At 39.0% G+C, this 21,259-nt stretch overlaps 2 pseudogenes across 2 annotated transcripts in view; both read right to left on the bottom strand.

The window, feature by feature from the left end:
- The window catches only part of LOC114260986 (putative inactive histone-lysine N-methyltransferase SUVR2), a 40,401-nt pseudogene extending 27,147 nt beyond the window's left edge, over positions 1-13,254 (bottom strand). The window contains exons 1-5 of the transcript XR_014336779.1: positions 13,054-13,254; positions 12,221-12,279; positions 11,052-11,289; positions 10,819-10,854; positions 10,090-10,474 (exon numbers count right to left, since the gene is read on the bottom strand). The product of XR_014336779.1 is annotated as a putative inactive histone-lysine N-methyltransferase SUVR2 (transcript). The remainder of the gene's footprint in view (positions 1-10,089; positions 10,475-10,818; positions 10,855-11,051; positions 11,290-12,220; positions 12,280-13,053) is intronic.
- A 642-nt stretch (positions 13,255-13,896) lies between these two features.
- LOC114274084 (uncharacterized) overlaps positions 13,897-21,259 on the bottom strand; it is a 30,627-nt pseudogene continuing 23,264 nt past the window's right edge. Inside the window, exon 7 of the transcript XR_014336778.1 lies at positions 13,897-14,723. The product of XR_014336778.1 is annotated as an uncharacterized LOC114274084 (transcript). The remainder of the gene's footprint in view (positions 14,724-21,259) is intronic.

Below are 21,259 nucleotides of genomic sequence, written 5' to 3'. Positions count from 1 at the left end.
ATCAATAAATTCATCAACATATCACCATCAAACAATATAAATTTTAATAAATTATGTATGTTAGCAACATATCAAAATATGTTGGGACAAGGTTCTGTTGGGATAGATATTGAAGCTTGAGTAACAGCTTAGGGTATGATGAGATATCATCCCTTATTTATAAATAAAGATTAGGGTTTACAAGGTAGACAATTACAATCCCTGAGTGCATAAAAAAATGATTACAGACTCTTTCGGCTAATATAATATGCTAAGTGACTTTCGGTGATTATAATATGCCAACACTCCCCCTCAAGCTGGTGCGAAGATATCTCTCATGCCCAGCTTGCCTAATATGTCGTGAAACGGTTTATTCCCAACTCCCTTGGTGAGAATGTCAGCAAGTTGGTCACCAGACTGAACAAAAGGAGTACAAATGGTACCACTAGTGAGTTTCTCCTTAATGAAGTGGCGATCAATCTCAACATGTTTTGTCCTGTCATGTTGAACTGGATTGGGAGCAATGTTGATGGCGGCCTTATTATCACAGTATAACCGCATGGAGTCCGTCTGAGCAATACCTAGATCACTCAACAATAATTTGATCCAGAAAAGTTCACACACACCTTGTGCCATAGCTCTAAACTCAGCTTCTGCACTTGACCTGGCAACCACATTCTGTTTCTTACTCCTCCAAGTAACTAGGTTGCCGCCGACAAATGTACAATACCCTGAAGTTGATCTCCTATCAGTTACTGACCCAGCCCAGTCAGCATCTGTATAGGGGTATTGGTACTCCTTTTGTTGAAAGATACTAGTTTGTCCAAGACCTGGGTAGGGAGACGATTAATAAGATGGGCAGCGGTGAGAACGGCATCGCACCAATAGGGTCGAGGCACGTTCATAAAAAAACACATGCACCGAGCTATGTCAAGAAGATGCCGATTCTTGCGTTCAGCCACCCCATTTTGTTGAGGGGTATTGGTACAAGAGGTCTGATGGATAATGCCATGAGTAGAGAAATATTGCCCTAACCCAGAATCTATGTATTCCCCGCCATTATCAGAACGAAATATTTTGATAATGGCCCCAAACTGAGTACAAATCATCTTATGAAAAGTGCGAAACACAGAGAAAACTTCACTCTTATCTTTCATGAGATACACCCAAGTAGCACGAGAAAAATCATCAATAAATGTAACAAACCAGCGATGACCTTTCACAGACAGAACACGAGAGGGACCCCAAACATCAGAATGTATTAATGAAAAAGGAACTAAGCTTTTATTCAAACTGGGAGCAAAAGAAGCTCTATGTTGTTTTCCAAGTTGACAAGACTCACAAAGAAAGTCAGACACATGATGATTTGCAAAACTAGAAGGAAATAAATGCTTAAGTAAATGAAATGAGGGATGCCCAAGACGCCGATGCCACAGCCATACATCAGCGGGGGTAGTAGAAGACGTGGTGGAAGAATAAGCAAGTTTGTCCGGTTGATCTAGGAAGTAGAGACCATTTTCTGCACTACCACTGCCAATCGTCCTCCCCGTGACAAGGTCCTGAAAAAGACAATGATCAGGAAAAAACGTCACACAACAATTCAAATCCTGGGTAAGACGACTTAAGGATAACAGATTAACAGAAAACTTGGGAACATGGAGAACAGAAGATAGATGCATGGTAGGAGTGACTTGGACTAAACCTTTTCCAGAAATGGAAGAAACAGTTCCATCGGCAATCCTAACTTTGTCCTGACCTGAAGAGGGCTTATAGGCAGAGAAAAGATCAGAGGAGCCAGACATATGATCTGAGGCACCAGAATCAATAATCCAAGGCAAAGATGTATGACACAGGAAAGTACAAGGAGAAGATGCTAAGTTACCTGAGCGGGCAAAGGACGAGGAAGCGGTACTGAGAGTAGTAGAAGATCGGCGGTCCAACAATTGGCGCAAAGCATCCTCCAGCTCAGTATCAGAAGCTTGGGTAACAGAAGTGGAATTAGAATCAAGGGTATCAACGGCACTAGACTGATGAGCCCGGGAATAGGAACCACGTCCTCGAGAGTGGCCTGACCGACCTCCTCGCGAACCAGACCGATCACCTCGACTCCCAGATGGAGTCCCATGAAGCTTCCAACATGTCTCACGAGTATGCCGCGGCTTCTTGCAATAATCACAGAATACAGACTCCTTAGCAGCAGATGGAGGAGGCAGGCTGAGGCCATCTCGAGGAGTAGACAGTAATGCGGAACGGTCAGTAGAGACAGGGGACATCATAGCAGACCGACGACTCTCCTCATTTTGTACATAGGCAAATGCCTCCTGTAGTGAAGGAAGAGTGTCCATACTCAGAACTCGACCCCTAACTGGATCATACTCCATATTTAGGCCGGCCAAAAATTTAAAGACCCGTTCCCGTGCGATGAACTTCTTGTACCCGACAGAATCAGTAGGGCAAACGGGCTTATAGTCTTCCAGGTGGTCAAGGCGTTTCCAGCCGTTGGTGAGGAAAGTGAAGTACTGAAGAACAGTCTGCTCCCCCTGAAGTGTGCTTTCAATAGAGCGACGCAACTCAAATGCCTGTGAAAAATTTCCTTTGCAGGAATAGGTAACAGCCACAGCCTCCCAAATGTCCTGGGCAGTCTCCATAGACAAGTAGCCCTCACCAAGTTCTGGAACCATCGAATGGATAAGCCAACTCATAATCAAAGAGTTAGTAATCTCCCATTGGTCATAACCTGAGTCAGTGGTACTAGGTGCCTGTATCCTGCCATCAACATACCCCATCTTCCCTCTGCTTTTCAAAAATAAAGTCAAACTTTGAGACCATGCTAGGTAGTTCTGACCATTAAATAGAGAGGTGGTGATTTTCAAACTAGGGTTGGAGTTCTCAGTCATGGTAGTAGGTAGAATGAGACTCTCACTTTTTGGTGTTTGAGACGAAGAGGACACACTAGTGGAATCTGTCATGGATACAATACTACAAATGATGGGATACAATACTACAAATGATGGAAAATGGCAACAGCCAATTAAAGTCTATAAAAGGCGTGGATCCAACGGTTCTAAGGCCCAAGCCTTAATTTGGCATATGCTAGATGATGTGGGGCCTACTTGGGAGATTAACTAGATTTGGGATTTATTTAAAAGTGTCTTTTGAGTTTCTCAAGTCAAATGTCTTTAAATTTCTAGTCAAGGTCTTTGGGTTATTTAGTTGGTCAAAGAGTCTTCTAGAGTCTTTCACATGATTAATGCATTAAAGAGTCCTAGGGAGTCTAAGTTAGTCATGTCATTTAATTTGGAAAGTTTTAGAATCAAGATGAAGTGAGTATAAATTATATTGTAAGTCTTGTGGCAATTTATGAATGGAATGAATGAAAATTAAGCTTATGCTTCTATGATTGTGCTGATGCAATCTTTCTTTAGTGTGATGCTAAAGAGCCCATTGGTGTGATGCCTTGGGTTTTCTAGGTGTGATATCTAGATCTATCCTTCTTTAACCCTTCCTCTACTTCCTACAAATCACTGTTCACGTCTACTGTTCATATTTACTGTTCACAACCCCCAAAACAGCCCTGTTATTTGTGTTTTTGCTCATACTCAGGCCTATTTCGAATCTGTCCTGCATCAACTTGGTATCAAAGCGAGAGTAGCATCATGTCTACACGATCCGGAAAGCCATTTAGGGGAAGATTAACTGATTACCAGCGTGACGAGATTCTGCTAAAGCTTGTGGAGCAGATAGATAATTTTAGTCTGCGCATCAATACTTTGGAAGGCCAAACAACTCAACCTAACGATGGTGAACAAGGCGAAAACTCTGGGAATAACAATACTAATGAAAATGGCGAAAATCAAGGCGAGCGCACGGAAGAGCAGCGTGTAGATCCGCTACAAAGGCAGCAATTAAGGGCTGGCCAAAATCAGGGAAGGCAGCAAAATTCCATGTCTGATTGGGCCCATGATTTATTGCAAAGGAACCAATATGAGACCTATGATTCAGCCGGAGATATCACTAAGAAGATTAAAATGGAGGCTCCAGATTTTGAAGGTAAGGTCAATCCTACTTTGTTTCATGATTGGCTTGCTTCTATTGAAGAGTACTTTGACTGGTACGATATGGCTGACGATCGGCGAGTGAGATTTGCTAAAATGAAGCTTGTTGGATTAGCAAAAATCTGGTGGATGGGTGTGGAAGGTGATATTCGAAGGTTGGGGCAGCCACCAATTAGTACTTGGCAGGAGATGAAAGCCAAGTTAAAGGAGAAATACATGCCATCAAATTACCATGAGAAGTTGTGTGAACAACTGATTGAATTAAAGCAAAACCGCATGACAGTGGCTGAATATATGCAGAAATTTGATGAGCTAAAGATGAGGAGTCAAATTATGGAAGATTCAAGTCAAGCTCTTGCTCGGTTTAAGGCTGGTTTGAGGCCCGACATAAGAAGGGAGTTGCTTCGCCAACCCTTGTACAGTCTCGAACATGCCTTCCAAGTTGCTTTGGATATGGAGGAGTATTTGAACTACCCAATTTCTAAAAAGTTTGTGTCTCAAGTTGGGGAAACCATAACTAAGGGGTACAATGATGCAAATCGTTTCCGGTCCAATGTTTCAAAGCAAACTTCTGTCAATACGGCTGACCCAAAAGGGAAGAATTATGCAGCTAACAAAGGAAACAGGAAGGAAACCAAGTGCTTTAAGTGTGGTGAATCTGGTCACATGGCATTTCAATGTCCAAAGAGGAGTTTACATATGGCAGTGGAGCAAGAAGCTGAATTCGATCAACAAAACAATGATGATAATGATGATTCCTTTGATGTTGGGGTACTAAATACAGATGACTTAGAAGATGAAGAGGTGGACAATTCTCTGATTTCTGTTGTCAGGCGTATCCTTGCAGCGCCAAAAACTGAAAAGGAAGACTGGAGGCGTACTTCTATTTTTCAAATGCTGGTTCGCTGCGGAAACCAAGCTAGGAAGCTTATCATCGATGGTGGTAGTTCCATGAATGTTGTATCTGCAACCATGGTGGAGCGTCTTAAGCTTCCTGTTCAACCACATCCTCATCCATATAAGGTAGCTTGGATCGATAACACGTCCATTCCGGTAACTCAGCGCTGCCTAGTCTCTTTTTCGTATGGTTTTTATAATGATTCTATCTGGTGTGATGTAATTCCCATGAATGTCACACATATCCTTCTTGGAAGACCATGGCTTTATGATAGAGATGTGCAGCATTCTGGAAAAGAGAACACATATGCTTTCTCATTCAAGAACAAGGAGATTGTTTTGAAGCCAATGACTACAGCTGAAATGGAAAAATTCAAGGAAAAGAAGCCAAAGGATGTCACTGAAAATAAGCCAAAATCTCTCAATATTCTCACCAAGAAGTGTTTTCAAGCTGAGAGTATGGAACTGGGAGTTATATATGCCGTGGTGGTGAAAGAAGTGTCAGATTTAGCTGCTGAATCTGTCTCTGAATTGCCGACAGAAGTAGCCAAGTTGCTGTCCCATTTTTCTGATGTTGCCCCCAAAGAACTCCCAGATGAATTACCTCCCATGCGCAATGTCCAGCACGCAATAGATCTCATTCCTGGATCACAATTGCCTAATCTTCCAGCCTATCGCATGAATCCACGGGAGCACGCAGAGCTTAAAAGGCAGGTAGATGAGCTACTATCTAAGGGGTTCATTCGTGAAAGTTTAAGTCCCTGTGCTGTTCCAGCTTTGCTTACACCCAAGAAGGATGGTAGTTGGCGCATGTGCATAGATAGTCGTGCTATAAACAAGATTACAATCAAATATCGATTCCCTATCCCGAGGCTTGATGATATGTTGGACATGTTGGCTGGGTCTTGTCTATTCTCAAAGATTGATCTGAAAAGTGGCTACCATCAGTTACGTATAAGGCCAGGAGATGAATGGAAGACAGCTTTCAAGACCAAGGATGGCCTCTACGAGTGGCTAGTCATGCCATTTGGTCTAACAAATGCCCCAAGTACATTCATGCGCTTTATGACACAGGTATTACAGCCTTTCATTGGTCACTTCCTGGTTGTTTATTTTGACGATATTCTAATCTATAGCAAGACCAAGGAGGAACATATCTTTCATCTTCAACAAGTTTTGAGGGTCCTCCGTCAAGAGAAGCTCTACATTAACTTAAAGAAGTGTTCTTTCATGAATCCAATGGTTGTATTTTTGGGTTTCATTGTGTCGTCTAAAGGAGTGGAAGTCGATCCAAGTAAAGTGAAAGCTATCCTAGAGTGGCCAATTCCAACCTCCTGGCATGAAGTTCGCAGCTTTCATGGGCTGGCGACTTTTTATCGTCGGTTTATCAAGAATTTCAGCACGGTAATGGCACCTATCACTAACTGTATGAAAGGGGGACTGTTTGTTTGGACAAAGGCAGCAGCAAAAGCTTTTGAAGACATAAAGAAGATGATGTCTGAGGCTCCTGTTCTACACCTTCCTGACTTCTCAAAGGTATTTGAGTTGGCGTGCGATGCTTCCAATGTTGGGATTGGGGGTGTGCTGAGTCAAGAAGGGCACCCAGTTGCCTATTTCAGCGAAAAACTCAATGAAACCAAGCAAAAGTATTCCACCTATGACAAGGAATTTTATGCAGTGATTCAAGCTCTTCGCCATTGGCGACACTATCTTCTTTATAAGGAGTTTGTGTTGTTTTCCGACCATGAAGCACTCAAGTACATCAACTGTCAAAAGAAGCTGAATCATCGACATGGTAAATGGGTTTCATTTCTGCAGGAGTATTCTTTTGTTATCAAACATAAAGCTGGCTCTGAGAACAAAGTTGCTGATGCTCTTAGCCGAGTGGTGTATGTTCTCTCTTCCATGACTCTACAGGTGGTGGGTTTTGACTTGCTCAAGAGAGATTATCCTTCTTGTAAGGATTTTAGCTCTATACATGCTCAGTTGCTGGCTGGACAGCAGGGAGGATATGGTGAGTTTTCTTTGCATGATGGCTTCCTCTTCAAGGGAACTCGTCTCTGCTTACCCAACACATCAATTCGTGAAGATATGATTTGGGAATTGCATTCCGGAGGAGTAGCAGGTCATTTTGGAAGAGATAAGACAATTGCAATGGCCGAGGATCGCTTTTATTGGCCAAAGCTGAAGCGAGATGTGGGCAAGGTTGTTTCACGATGCCGTACTTGCCAACTTTCGAAGGGAAGAAAGAAGAATACAGGTTTATACACTCCATTACCTGTGGCCCACGAACCTTGGCAAGATTTAAGTATGGACTTTGTCCTTGGATTACCAAAAACCCTTCGAAAGCACGATTCTATCCTTGTGGTTGTGGATCGCTTCTCCAAAATGGCACACTTTATTCCGTGTTCAAAGACATTGGATGCAGTCCACATAGCTAAGCTCTTCTTTCAAGAAGTTGTCAGACTTCATGGACTGCCAATGACCATTGTCTCTGACCGTGATTCAAAATTTATGAGCTACTTTTGGCGAACGCTATGGAAGTTGCTGAATACAAAGCTGAAATTTTCTTCGGCTTTTCATCCGCAAACTGATGGTCAAACGGAGGTTGTTAATCGCAGTTTGGGTAATCTACTTCGCTGCCTTGTTAGTGATCATGTTGGCAGCTGGGATCAGGTACTTCCTATGGCAGAATTTGCATACAACAGCTCTGTGAACAGATCTACAGGTCGCAGCCCTTTCGAAATTGTCACAGGTTTGCTTCCAAGGAAACCAATCGATTTGGTTCCCCTACCTATTCAGGCTCGCCCAAGTGCTGAAGCTGAAGCTTTTAGTCAACATATCCGTGATATCCATGATGAAGTGCGACGAAAGATTGCCATCAGCAATGAGGGGTACAAACAACATGCTGATTTGCGGCGGAGGTTTGCTGAATTTGATGAGGGCGACATGGTCATGGTTCGAATCAAACCCGAACGGTATCCTAAAGGGGTATATAAGAAACTTCATTCGAAGAGTGCTGGACCATTTAAAGTTCTCAAAAAGATTAGCTCAAATGCTTATGTGCTTGAATTACCTGATGACATGAGCATAAGTAATGTATTCAATATTGAGGATCTCACTCGATATTCTGGGCATGCTAAGAGCAGTAACTGGGCTGACCCTGTGGCATCTCTCCCAGCACCCAAAATTTTTCAAGATGAAATCGAAGACGTGGTTGATCATCAAATTGTTTCAACTTAACATGGAGGTTATCAAAAGTATCTCATTAAGTGGAAGAAACGTTCACTGTCAGATTGCACTTGGATTACTGATGAGGAGTTTCGGCGCCTCAACCCTGACCTTTATGAAGAGTTCCATGCTTTTAACTCGACGGGGTCGAGTTCTTTCAAGCCGGGCAGAGTTGATGGAAAATGGCAGCAGCCAATTAAAGTCTATAAAAGGCGTGGATCCAACGGTTCTAAGGCCCAAGCCTTAATTTGGCATATGCTAGATGATGTGGGGCCTACTTGGGAGATTAACTAGATTTGGGATTTATTTATTTAAAAGTGTCTTTTGAGTTTCTCAAGTCAAATGTCTTTAAATTTCTAGTCAAGGTCTTTGGGTTATTTAGTTGGTCAAAGAGTCTTCTAGAGTCTTTCACATGATTAATGCATTAAAGAGTCCTAGGGAGTCTAAGTTAGTCATGTCATTTAATTTGGAAAGTTTTAGAATCAAGATGAAGTGAGTATAAATTATATTGTAAGTCTTGTGGCAATTTATGAATGGAATGAATGAAAATTAAGCTTATGCTTCTATGATTGTGCTGATGCAATCTTTCTTTAGTGTGATGCTAAAGAGCCCATTGGTGTGATGCCTTGGGTTTTCTAGGTGTGATATCTAGATCTATCCTTCTTTAACCCTTCCTCTACTTCCTACAAATCACTGTTCACGTCTACTGTTCATATTTACTGTTCACAACCCCCAAAACAGCCCTGTTATTTGTGTTTTTGCTCATACTCAGGCCTATTTCGAATCTGTCCTGCATCAACAAAACCCGCAACAAACTAGTGGAAATCACAAACCCAGAAGGTGGAAGTGAGATATCAGGTACAATGACCACTATAAAGACATAACAAAATTACGAAACCATTTAATTAATTAATTTTTTTTTGTTTTTTTGTTTTTTTTTTTTTTTTTTGTTTTTTTTTTTTTGAATTAATTAATTAATTAATTAATTAATTTTTCTTTTTTTTTTTTTAAATTGAGTTATTTATGGATACATGTCTTTATATATATAAATATCTCTATATCAGGCTATATTTATATAAATATTAGGATATATATGTATATATATATATATATATATTTATATATACCACAGTGAGATCAGAGTCTGAGGAAGACGAGTGACGAAGAAGACGAGGGACGAAATGGCTGGAGGAGATCGCCGAGATGGCTGGAGGAGATGACGGCTGAGTGATGATCGACAGAGGAAGGCGAGGAGGTCGACTGAGGAAGACGGCTGAGGAGATCGACTGAGTTGCGGAGATCGACTGAGGAAGACGGCTGAGGAAGACGATCCACCCAGGTAAGCTTCGAACCCTAGAGTGTTGTTGGTGAAGAAGGTCTACCAACGAGGGTGAACCGAAACCCTATAGGTTCGGCTCTGATACCATGAAGCTTGAGTAACAGCTTAGGGTATGATGAGATATCATCCCTTATTTATAAATAAAGATTAGGGTTTACAAGGTAGACAATTACAATCCCTGAGTGCATAAAAAAATGATTACAGACTCTTTCGGCTAATATAATATGCTAAGTGACTTTCGGTGATTATAATATGCCAACAGATATGTCTTCAAAAATGAAAGATTTCACACAAATATTTGATAACTTCAAGTAAGACTCATTCCTACTATTTTAAAATAATCAATGGAAAAACAAAGGCCAACAACTTTTAAGTGACAAAGCCCAGAGACAAGTCCACTGAATAAGCTTGAAAGGGTACAGATCAGCTATAAGATCCATGGTATAACTTTATGCATTATTCAAATAACACAATTTTTAACTAGTCCTCCAGCAGAGATATTGTGAAAGTTATCATTCTGCTATAAGATGCCAGTCATCAATAAGCACTTAAAATTATCACAGGTCAACCACAGGAAATAAGATGTACCTCCATGAATCACTGCACTAGGAACCTCTGACTGCAGTATGTCATCAGTGAATGGCTCATCTTTAGGCTTGATCAAAGCACGAGAATCATGTAAGTGCAGCTTGGGTGAAAGGACAATGCCAGTGTCAACCATTGGTTCTTTCAAGCGCACTGCATGAGGCGACCTCACAGAAATTCTTGGAGCAATTTGAGGTAAGAGAGGTTCCTTTCCTTTTCCTGTGTGACGTACTAGAGGAGAAACGAAATCAGATTCAGTTCTCCTTGTAGCAAATGGCTCAGTTCTGTCAGCAGCACCTGGCTGAGATGGCTCAAAACTATTTTGTGTTGACACGGGCTTTGGCAAGACAGGTTGCTTTCCTTTGTTTCTAACAAGTGGCTGTGGTGACTGTCATATCCTGTGACTGTTGTTCGGGACAAGTCTCAGGCAGATTAGCCTCCTCCACTTTGGGTGGCCCTCTTGATGAAGTTTCACCCAATCCAAAATAAGGTGAAACATGATCGTTCTGGTTCCTTAAGCGCAACCTTTTTAGGGGACGTTCGGGCTCCTCATGCATCTTAGCTTCTTAATCCATTTCCTCTTGCTATTCTCAAACAAAAAAAGAAAAAAAGGAGAGGGAAAAAAAGAGAAAAAAAATAGTCAATAATTAAAACCAGTAAGTGAATATATCATATGAGGAAGTGAGATAACAACATCTTGAATCAGTACAAATATGATGATAGGCCACATACATCAGTGTTTTCATGTTTCTTCTTTTGCTCTGACGTCTGAAAGATGAATTAAATGAACTTTGTTCAAAAATTTTAAAATAAACCGATGGAATAAACTAATAAAAATAAAGGAGCCAAACAGTCTGACAAACAAAAAAAGAAGGCTGTCAGGTAAGATAAAGCACGCACATGAGAGAGAGAGAGAAAGAGAGAGAGAGAGAGAGAGAGAGAGAGAGAGAGAGAGAGAGACGCACCTGTGTCTCCTCTTGGTCAAATATAGCATCTGCGAGGGCTCTGTAATTTTCTTCTTCAATAAGTTCCCAGTTTTTGTCATACAATTTTAAAAGATTTTTCAAGACGGGTTTCACTTTTTCTTCAATGATGCCAATACTCCTCATAGCACGAAATGCTCTCGCAACTCTTGGATTTGGTGCCATTGCTTATCTCCAAGTCAATATTTTATAAAACAGAATTCCAAATATTCTAATGCATCTACATTTCCCTAGATTTTGTGAGAAAGGTTACAGTGGGAGAAAACTACATAAGATGCATTGAGACAAAAAAAACAAAAAACAAAACGAAAACAGATTTCCTATGATAGAAACATCAAAAAAAAAAAAATGCATCACATAATTCCATCAAAATTAAAATGCATTACGAACCATGCAAAAAATATCATACTTAATCCAAATATGAAAGATAGATGAGCAAATTTTAATTGCAATAATGACTTTGTCAAGGTACTACACATCTTGAAGGAAGGAGAAAGAAAATAATGTAAATATTTCTATCAATTGCCATTAGAAGTTGAAGATAAATTACATTGACCTCTCTTGACGTTCATGGTAATTCTAGAAACCACAATTACCATTTTTTAAATGACACTGACCTCCCATCTAGTTCAATTTTCTATTCATGATTCTCCCTTTCGCAAGTTGATTGTAAATGAATTGCTTAGGTGGCCTTTATTTTATATATACAGACATGAACACGATTGAAATCCATGCATAATAGGCAAAAATACCCTCATTTTTGTGTTAAAAACAAAAATGCCCTCATTTTTCTGTATTGAAGAAAAAATACCCATCGCCATCTTCACCAAGTCCACTCCCTGGCAGCCCTCTATTTGAACTACCCATTTTTAGCACTTCCACTTTGGCATGTATAGACCTTTACAAATCATCTAAACTACCACAATGCAAGTTACAACATTTGTGTTAACCAAACAAAATTTAGTCCCCTTTTCTTTAATAAAAACATGGATGAACAATATAATTACCAATTATTAATTACAAAAAAGGGAAATGCTATAAAATATTGTGAATAGAACCCCACCCAACATTCCCCATGCATGAAATTTACTCCAAACCTCAAGCTCCAATAAATAAGCTATAAAACTTTAAATATATATATATATATGTACCTGAGTTGCCAATGAACCACCAAGAGAAGCACTCAGAGAATAATTCAAGCTATCAAAACCTGACAAAACAAGAAAACCATGATGCGGAAAGGCTTCAAATATCCAGATAAAATGATTATTGCTAGCTACAGATTTTCCAATTACTACAAAACTTAAAAACCAATCTCTCAGTAGCGAGACTAACAATAAACTGGGATTATTAAAGTTACCAACTAAATTTTTCTCAGAGTGATAACATAATTGACTGTTTTGACTATTTCTTTCTTTTCTTCCTTTTTTAAAAAAAATAAAAATAAAAAATTATTGTTTGGTTATTTTTTTCCCTAATGTACAAACCAATAAGTTTCAATTACGGAGCAGAAATCATGATCGCTATATGATGGCCGCAAGACTGGCTCAATAATTTATTAGTAACCCAAAATAAAGAAATCTTTAGGTTCCATGATAAATAGAGCTTAAATAAACACAATGCAGCACTAAAATTTATAAATTAAAAAAAAATAATCTTATTTTTCTTAAGGCTAATCTTATTTACCATGCAAAGAGAAAACAAAACTGTAAATGTGAGGAACATTTAAGTTTCCCCCAAATATAGCTAAACAAGAGCAATGTATTTGGCGATTCAAAGCTCAAACAAACCCTAGAAGAAAGAAAGAACCAACTGGTAGTGATTGAAACACATTTCACAGTTTAAAACCCATAAATTATTATAAAATAACACAAACTGATTTCTTTTTTCATTCAAACTAATAATCGGGATATCAAAAAGGAAGAAGAAACTCTGAAAATTGAAGAAATGTAGAGACTGAGACGCAATCGAAGACGAAACTAACCAGTTTTTTTCAGAGCGATTTGAAACGGAGTGAAGTGAGAGTGTGCGATAGTGAGGGCGATATCACAGACTAGAATTTTACCAGCTTTATCAATGTCACAGACTAAAATTTTATCAATGTCACCACAATATCGCCGCCGCCACTATCACCTCCACCACCATCACCACCGCCACCGCCACTATATCTCCGTTACCATAACAACCGCCGCCGCCACTATCACTTCTACCTCTGTCCCACCACCACAAAACATAAATAAAAGTTTTTTGAAAATATATTTTCCATGAAAAATCAAAAAAATATTTTTCACTAAAAAATTGAAATTCACAATGAACAAACAAATTAGACAAAATAAATAAAATAATGTTCCTGTCAATTAGTTATTCTAGTAAAAATCAAGAGGAAATCAACATCATTAGATTGGCCAAAAAGACAGTTCTAATTACATTTGTTTAGAGCCAAGGGATTTTTAAGCACTGAGGGGGGGTCATCAATGGCAGCATAACTAGTCTCTTGATAACAAGATTCTTTATTATTCATCAATATATTTCATATGAATCTATTGCCAATCATAATAATACAACCTCATCAATTATCATCCTAATTCAACAAATAATGAAAGAACAATAAAAATACTGATTACCAATGCCTTTTGTCATTGGAAACACTGACCCAAAGGGTTGGTTACAATGCTCGCTTGCAGAATTGTGATTGTAGATGAGGATCATCATTGCCTCGCCTCTCTGCTGCAAAAGATCTTGGTGCGTATCGAGTCATTAACAGTTTCAGCAAATATGCGGGCTTTGCACAATTACATTTTATTTAACATATGAAAAACTAAAGGAATAAAAACTAACCCATTTGGTGCTTACATTCCAGGAAAAAGTTAGACGACTGGTGTGCATTGTACAAAAACAGTGACGGATCCATTTCAAGCACGGAGTATCATCAAATTTAAGACAATCCAGCAAGACAATCAAAATGGGAACAAAAAGATGAAACCCAAAACAAACTCTACCTTCTTTTCTTGAGTGGTCCAGTCTTGCACCCACTCTTACAAGGCTTACCACACGGTGTTTGCGAAGACCTCCCGTGACTCCCACTACTCTTACTCATTCCTTCACCACCTCCATGAGGATGATCAACTAGGTTCATGGCCCCACCACGAACCACCAGCCTTCACCCCAACCACCTGCTATGCCTGGCCTTCCTAAGCTTCTTCGCTCCGTGTTCGGGGTTCGACACGGTCCCTATCGTGGCCCTGCACCTCGAATCGATCAGTTTCTCTTTCCCTGAGGGCAGCCTGATCAAACAGTGCCTTGACGCCTTTGGCTCCTTATGAATCTTTGCTGAAGTCCCAGTAGCCCTGACTAGCTTGCCGCCCTGACCGAGGTTCATCTCAATGTGGATCAGTGTCCCAATTCGCATCATTGAGATTGGCATGCTGCTCCCGATTTGGGAACTCAGATCAGCTGTGAACGTTGGTTCATCATCATGGCGGTCTTGCGAGATGGTGTAGTGTGAGTGAGCGAGTCGTATGCATTGGCGGATGTGCTGAAGGAACCGGTAGTTGGGTGGAGGACCTTGGCAAGGAGAGTAGATTGTAAATCAAAGTATTGAGAAATATTTAGGTCATTCCAGAATCTGAATAACGAATCTAGTAATGAGGGATACTACAAAATACAAAATGAGTATCACCCGTATAAGTCATAGTATAAAATGACTTATCGTTATTCAATGGAAGAGAGTTACAGAGAGTCTAGGAAAAAAGTTATGGGTAAAAAAAAGTACATAATGTATCTATGATATATTAATATATTATTTAAAATATATAATCTGATATATAATAACAAATATCTATTTATCTATTCATCTATTTATATTTATTGATATGATAGATATAGATATTTTGAATGGTTATCCAAATAAATTTTGAATTCAAATTCAAACTTACATGGATAAGGTTCAAAAGGTTCAGGTTCAAAAAGTTCTAAGAGTCATGCCACATGGGCGTCCAATTTCTAACATCTCCCATTCGCACATGAGTTGGCATGACACTGCCACATCTCTATCTCAATCTCCCAAAAAATGAACAATCTCATACTAGCCAATGCACCGTGCGACTGCTGAGAACACCTGCATGTGGGAGTTCTATACTAGAAACTCAAAATGAGCCAGCACAAAGATATCAACCCAAAAAGAATAAAAATAGTGTCTCATATATCCCAAACCCATCTAATTACACCGGCCCAATAAAACATCTCTAATTCCTAAAAAAAAAAAACATGTTTGACCCTTTCAATTCTTGCAATATATTCACACTCAATCCGCCTCTAATACAAAGCGATGTGAGTTGTCGGCAATGAATATACAACAGTGGTGTAATACTAGATGATCTTCCTTTTGCCCTCATGCCATTTAGTTTAGGATTGACCGCTTTCCCAGTGATGTCCCTTAAGGCCGAATCATACATGACCGCAGGCAACATACAAAAGTAGCAGAACATCAACCCTTTACCTTATGACATAGTCAAAAGTCACAAAAAGGTACATAAATGAAAGTCATATCAATAATGACACGCAAGACTCACACGGTGAGGAAACATGGATCCATTCTCTCATCTCATTACTCAGTCGCCAAGCACATATAGTATGAATACATGTTACGGTGGAGTAACTCTTCTAAAAGAGTGACATCATCCTCGATACACCGTACAGATATTAGTCTAGTCGCTTTTTTAGCGCCTAACCCGAATTCTCTATTTGCTCGCCTTCCAGGCGCCAAATGAGATCTCGTATCTGGCTAATCATAACAGGCATAACATGGAAAGTAGGTACTAACATCCATGTTTGGTCCTTAACACGACCTCATCTTGGTTGTAACCAATGCGACATACATAGTGGATAATTTAGCCCCTCTTGGCTCCAAACAAAAATAAACCACTAGTCTCATCCTTACTCGCTCCCAAGCGCCAAGGCCGATTACTCGTGTGAGTGAGCCAATCTTGCCTGCTGACATCATCATTTGCTAATCATTATGACATAAACCATAATAGTGTCAACATCCCATCCTCTCATAACAAATAAGTGATTGATTTTACGACCACAGTCTGCGCAATTCTAGATTCCAAACATAAGCCTTACCAGCATCTCTTGTGATAAGCATATACAACGGAATCCATCATTTGCACCTCACATGAAGTGGTTCAAGATCACTACTTCTTGCGCAATTACCTCTCTAAAGATATTTCGGTGACCAATCTGCTTCCATTCAAGATGTACCCAACTAGCGCTTTGAATCTTACAAGGAGCAAATTGATATACTATTAGTAAAGCATTCTATCCACAGTCTAATGAGCATGGTCAATGTCTAAACAACTCAGTTGACCATTTACCAAAGATAACACTTATCATGCCGAATACGCCCACATAGCGTACTTTAGACTCCCACAACAAGAAAAGATCAAAGAATATAGGTCATCTGTTTCTCCTAAAGACAAACCGAGGATTTACTCAATAGCTAAGGCTCTGGCTTTTACCGATAGGTAAGTCAATGGATTTGCAATTTTGCATCGAGAATCGTTCTAGGATATTCCTTATGTAAGTCATCGAAGACAAACCGGGAATTCTCCTAAAACAATCCCTAAGGATCGTACATCCGAGCAATAAATTACATCACCCATGTCCATCATATCTAAAACAGAGGATTGCCCACCCTAGGTGGCGATAACGCTATAAATTCCTGACTCATAATGACTAAGTAAGGAAAAACTTCTTTTGGACCATTGATCATGCCTCAGTGGTCTTTATGGATCATCATTGGCCTATCATGGCTTGACGAAATCTAAGAACCACTATTTGGATAACTGTTTAAGGCTGTAAAAGATTTATTGGAACTAGCAACCTTTTTGCGCTCCTAACTTTTCACCATAAAAACAGAAGGCAAATCTCTACTCATCCAATTCTCCAACGAGAAGTTGGGTTACAACGTCCACAAATCAATGTTCCAAACTTATGTCAATCATAGCCTAAGTCGAAATAACTTCACTCCCCAGGAGGAAGTCTTCCCATGATCTACACTTTCCTCAATGGTGCGACTTTTCGGTATCTAGCGAGCCTTGTGCCTTAACAATGACTATCCAAATAGCGCATAACCTCAGAACAGTTCCGCTTCATAATAGAAAGTCAACCAAATTATAGAAATGGTTAATCCTCAAAGACTTTGTCTTAAACTGCGCAACATTGATCCACTTTCTAAAAACAGGGGACTAGAACCTTTGACATTATCTTAGGCTCTTTATCATCTTGCGGAACAATCATGAATGTTTCCTTCTCAATCACCCAGTGATGACGTGGAAAATTTTCACATTCGCTACCACGCAACTAAGAATGTAGAGTATTCTTCTCTAATGGAGTAATCCATTAGTAGGCACATCGCTCCCACTGTCCCTAGGATATTGGAAATTTCTTTCCATTCTCAACTAGGCTACATAAAAGCGCTATGCTTAGAATTCTCTATCTTATAGTTCCAAAACTCTATTCACGTCACCTTTACTAAGAAAACTTTATGTGACTTAGTTACACTACCACAAAGCTGCTTACCTTTATGCACATGACCTGGAGGGTTTACATGATCGCATACAATAATGCGCCATACGACCCTATGTGTTTACAAGACAACATACAATAATGCGCTATAGAACCCTAGGTTTTAGCTTCGCAACCTTATGAGAAGTAAAAATAAAGATAAGCTGCTTAATGATTACAGATCGCCCATAGATGGTTCTCCGCTAACCCATTACTTAAATGGAGTGTAAAATCTAATATGGAGGGTATTTAGTTAGGGATATAGGCAACAAACTAAAGTGTAATTCCCAATTGGGAAACATTTTGCGCCAACATCCACCTAACATTAAACAATACTTAATTCCTTATCTCTACTACACCATTGTGTTGTTAAGTATTAGGAATAATCAATTTTCTAAGCATCCATTTCTCTTCACAGAGTTTTCTAAAATAACTCAAATAGATACCTGTCACCTTGGTCAAAACTAAAAACACAAAAGCTGTTATCTAATTGATCTCAACCTCATATGTGCAATGTCAAAAATCATCTCAAAACTTTTGACTTATGGGAGATCAAATAGTCTTGACTCAGATGCGTATCGTAATCTATAAATGTGTCGAGATTGAGGCTTAGCTATCATACCCTTACACATATCTAGTCACAAATATCATAGTGGACTAAATACGCTAAAACAAATGACCTTCTACGGCTTTCCTACTTACTCGTGCGTAACCATTGCGAACAAAGTCACACATTCATATGAGAGCAGGATGTCACAAGTGAGCGGGCCCAAGAGGGCCTACTCAAAACATCCATGCATCTTCTCATTAATGTGATTAAGTGTAATAAGCCACCGGTTCATGACCAATGTCATAAACTAATTCCAATCATCCTAATGTGTGAGTTTTTGAAGACAAGTTTTAAAGGTTTAAGCCTAACTAGGTAATAACTCGCGACTAATTCATATTCACTAGATCATAAAAGGATGTCATGGAGATATCAAGTGCGCCTAAGTCGCAAATTTAACTAGTAAGTGCCAATCCCCTGCACCTTCAAGTCAATTTTATTCTCCATACACTTTAATGCATCTAGTTGAAAGATGATGATACTCCTCTTGCCATATCTATTTCTCGCTTCATAGTTACTTGCAATTAATTCTACTATCCATAAGAATGAGAGAATAAGCTATCAACTATGATAGCTCCTGAAGGAACTAAAGCGCGAATTAGGCTAAAGAGTCTAATTCAACACAATGCTCTCACGAGCCATGCGTCAAATTCTTAGAGTCATAACAACCTTGTCAGTCTTGACCTTTTCATTACTATGCTACAACGTTTACGCTTAGTGGTAAACATTATTAAAAAAAGTTAGCCTAGCTAAGGAATCATACAAAGAAGCCCCTCCTCATGTCTCACACTCAAGTGTGGAAACAGTAAGTATTCAGACTTAGACAAGTTGGCAATGCTAATAGATTTTGCAGTCACTAAGCGCTAATCTTTTCACTTAGTGTTAATAGATTTTGCAGCTTCTAAGCGCTAATCTTTTCACTTAGTATTAATAGATTTTGCAGCTTCTAAGCGCTAATCTTTTCACTTCACGTGATATTTCAATGCACACTATTATAATATGTGAAATTTTTGCTCTATCCACTCCCAATAGTTGGGTAGAGAGCAAAACACTACTCATACTAGCTACTCATCTTATGCTTAATGACTAATTCATTTAAGCTCGCATTTCTTGGATGACGTGACTCTTGAATGTTTCTTCATCCAATGATGCAATATCATTACAAGTCAAATTACAAAGTCAATCCGCGCAGCTCAATAGTCAAGATCATAAACAGATCTATTGAGGGCTTAATAATTTCATAACTCCAAAACTCGCCAACCAAAACTATGCAGCATGCCACTAACCATAGCGCACACATTAGTTTTTATTGTGCCAATCAAGGCAACAAAACCACGACAACTTTGAATCATGTTTCTTTACTTTGGCTCAATTAAGGTCTGACCTAAAGTCTCCAAGACTTTTGCTCATCTAAAGAATAGGATTACATTGTTCACATTTGAACATCTCTACTAAGTCTAGGTCAACCAAATTAACTTCCATAAGCTAAATCAATTTAGAGAGAAATTCGCATTGGGATTAATTTGATTAGCATGATATAATTTTGTCATAAAAATCTAAATTAAATAGTGACAATATTACACAAGTCGCAAGATCGAAAATCCGCTATGCTCGTAATCATCTCTTGTGCCACAGGTGACAATTATCCAAAAATTTAATTTAATTTATGCGCAAAATATTAGTTTTCGGGAATTAATCTACAAAGATTTCTCTCAACCGAATAACCTCCCACTGACTATGGCATTTTTAAAAGCATGATAAAAAAATCTAATTCCATACAATAGCATCATAATGTAGATTCACAACCAATTCATGCTATGTTATAATTAATAATGGAATTTAAACAAATAACAATTAATCATGCTATTCTAATTACAACATATTAGAAACCCTAGGCAAAAAACAAAAATATATTGTATTTAATATTCAAATAATGCCAAAACAGAAAGTATATCACTTCTGAAGTTTTTTGGTATTTTCTAGAATTTTAAATAACTAATAAACACACATAAAATTAGAAATAAATATTCCAGAATCTGGTAAAATGCAATAACCATACCAGTAAATATTAAACTACAACAGTAGTCTACAATAAAAAAAAATCAGCCCCATAAACTTAATCATGCAACACTAGATGCATTTTAAAGCAGAAATAATGAATTATTATTTCAGAAAAAATATTTTTTATTTTCATAAAATTTTGAAAATTTTACATAAGATAGAAAATTTAATTCTGAGTCTAACAGTACTAACCATGCTTAAAACAAAGCTATAACGAATTATTTATGACCATTTAACGTAATTCAAAATTTAAAACAAAACAAACAGAGCCTTAGAGCCAAGCCAGTGCAGAAAAACGGCTCGGTTCGGCTCGTCGCCACTCAACGCAGTGTAACTCGGTGCAAGGCGGCTCAACGCGGCGCGGCGCATGGCGCGTGCGTGGCTGCGTACGTGGCGCGACTTGAAGCGACGCGGTTAACGCGCGAGTATGGAAGGGCGCGGACAGCGCGCGCATGGAAGATGCGATAGCGCGTGGCAAAGCTCGCCCTGGCGCGTGACAGCGCGTGCATGCACGTGGAGCCGCTGGGTGGCGTTATATAACGCGTGAGTTACACGCGCCCCCTTCCAGCGTGTTTTTTGGTCTAATTTTGGTACTGCCGGACTCTATTTTTCAAAATAAATACATTTATGGCATTAAAAATGACATTTAATTAACATAAAAATGAAGTATTTTATATTCTTAATCTAATGAGAGCGGATAACTTCCTCCTCTATTAATATTCATGCATATATCATCTATATATATTTATATAAAAATATACAGATATTTTAATGCATAAAAATAAGCACGAAAATACCCATATTGGCTCTGATACCAATGTAAATCAAAGTATTATAATGCAACGGGAAAAACATTTAGATCATACCTTTAGGTGATAGAACCTCGTGAGTAAATCACGTGCTTCCAGAATCTGAACAACGAACCCAGCAGTGGAGTGATACTACAAAATAAGTA

The sequence above is a fragment of the Camellia sinensis genome, chromosome 7 (assembly GCF_055761805.1).
Source record: "Camellia sinensis isolate YWXY chromosome 7, ASM5576180v1, whole genome shotgun sequence".
Classification (NCBI taxonomy): domain Eukaryota; kingdom Viridiplantae; phylum Streptophyta; class Magnoliopsida; order Ericales; family Theaceae; genus Camellia; species Camellia sinensis.
This window is presented reverse-complemented; position numbering and strand designations above follow the sequence as displayed.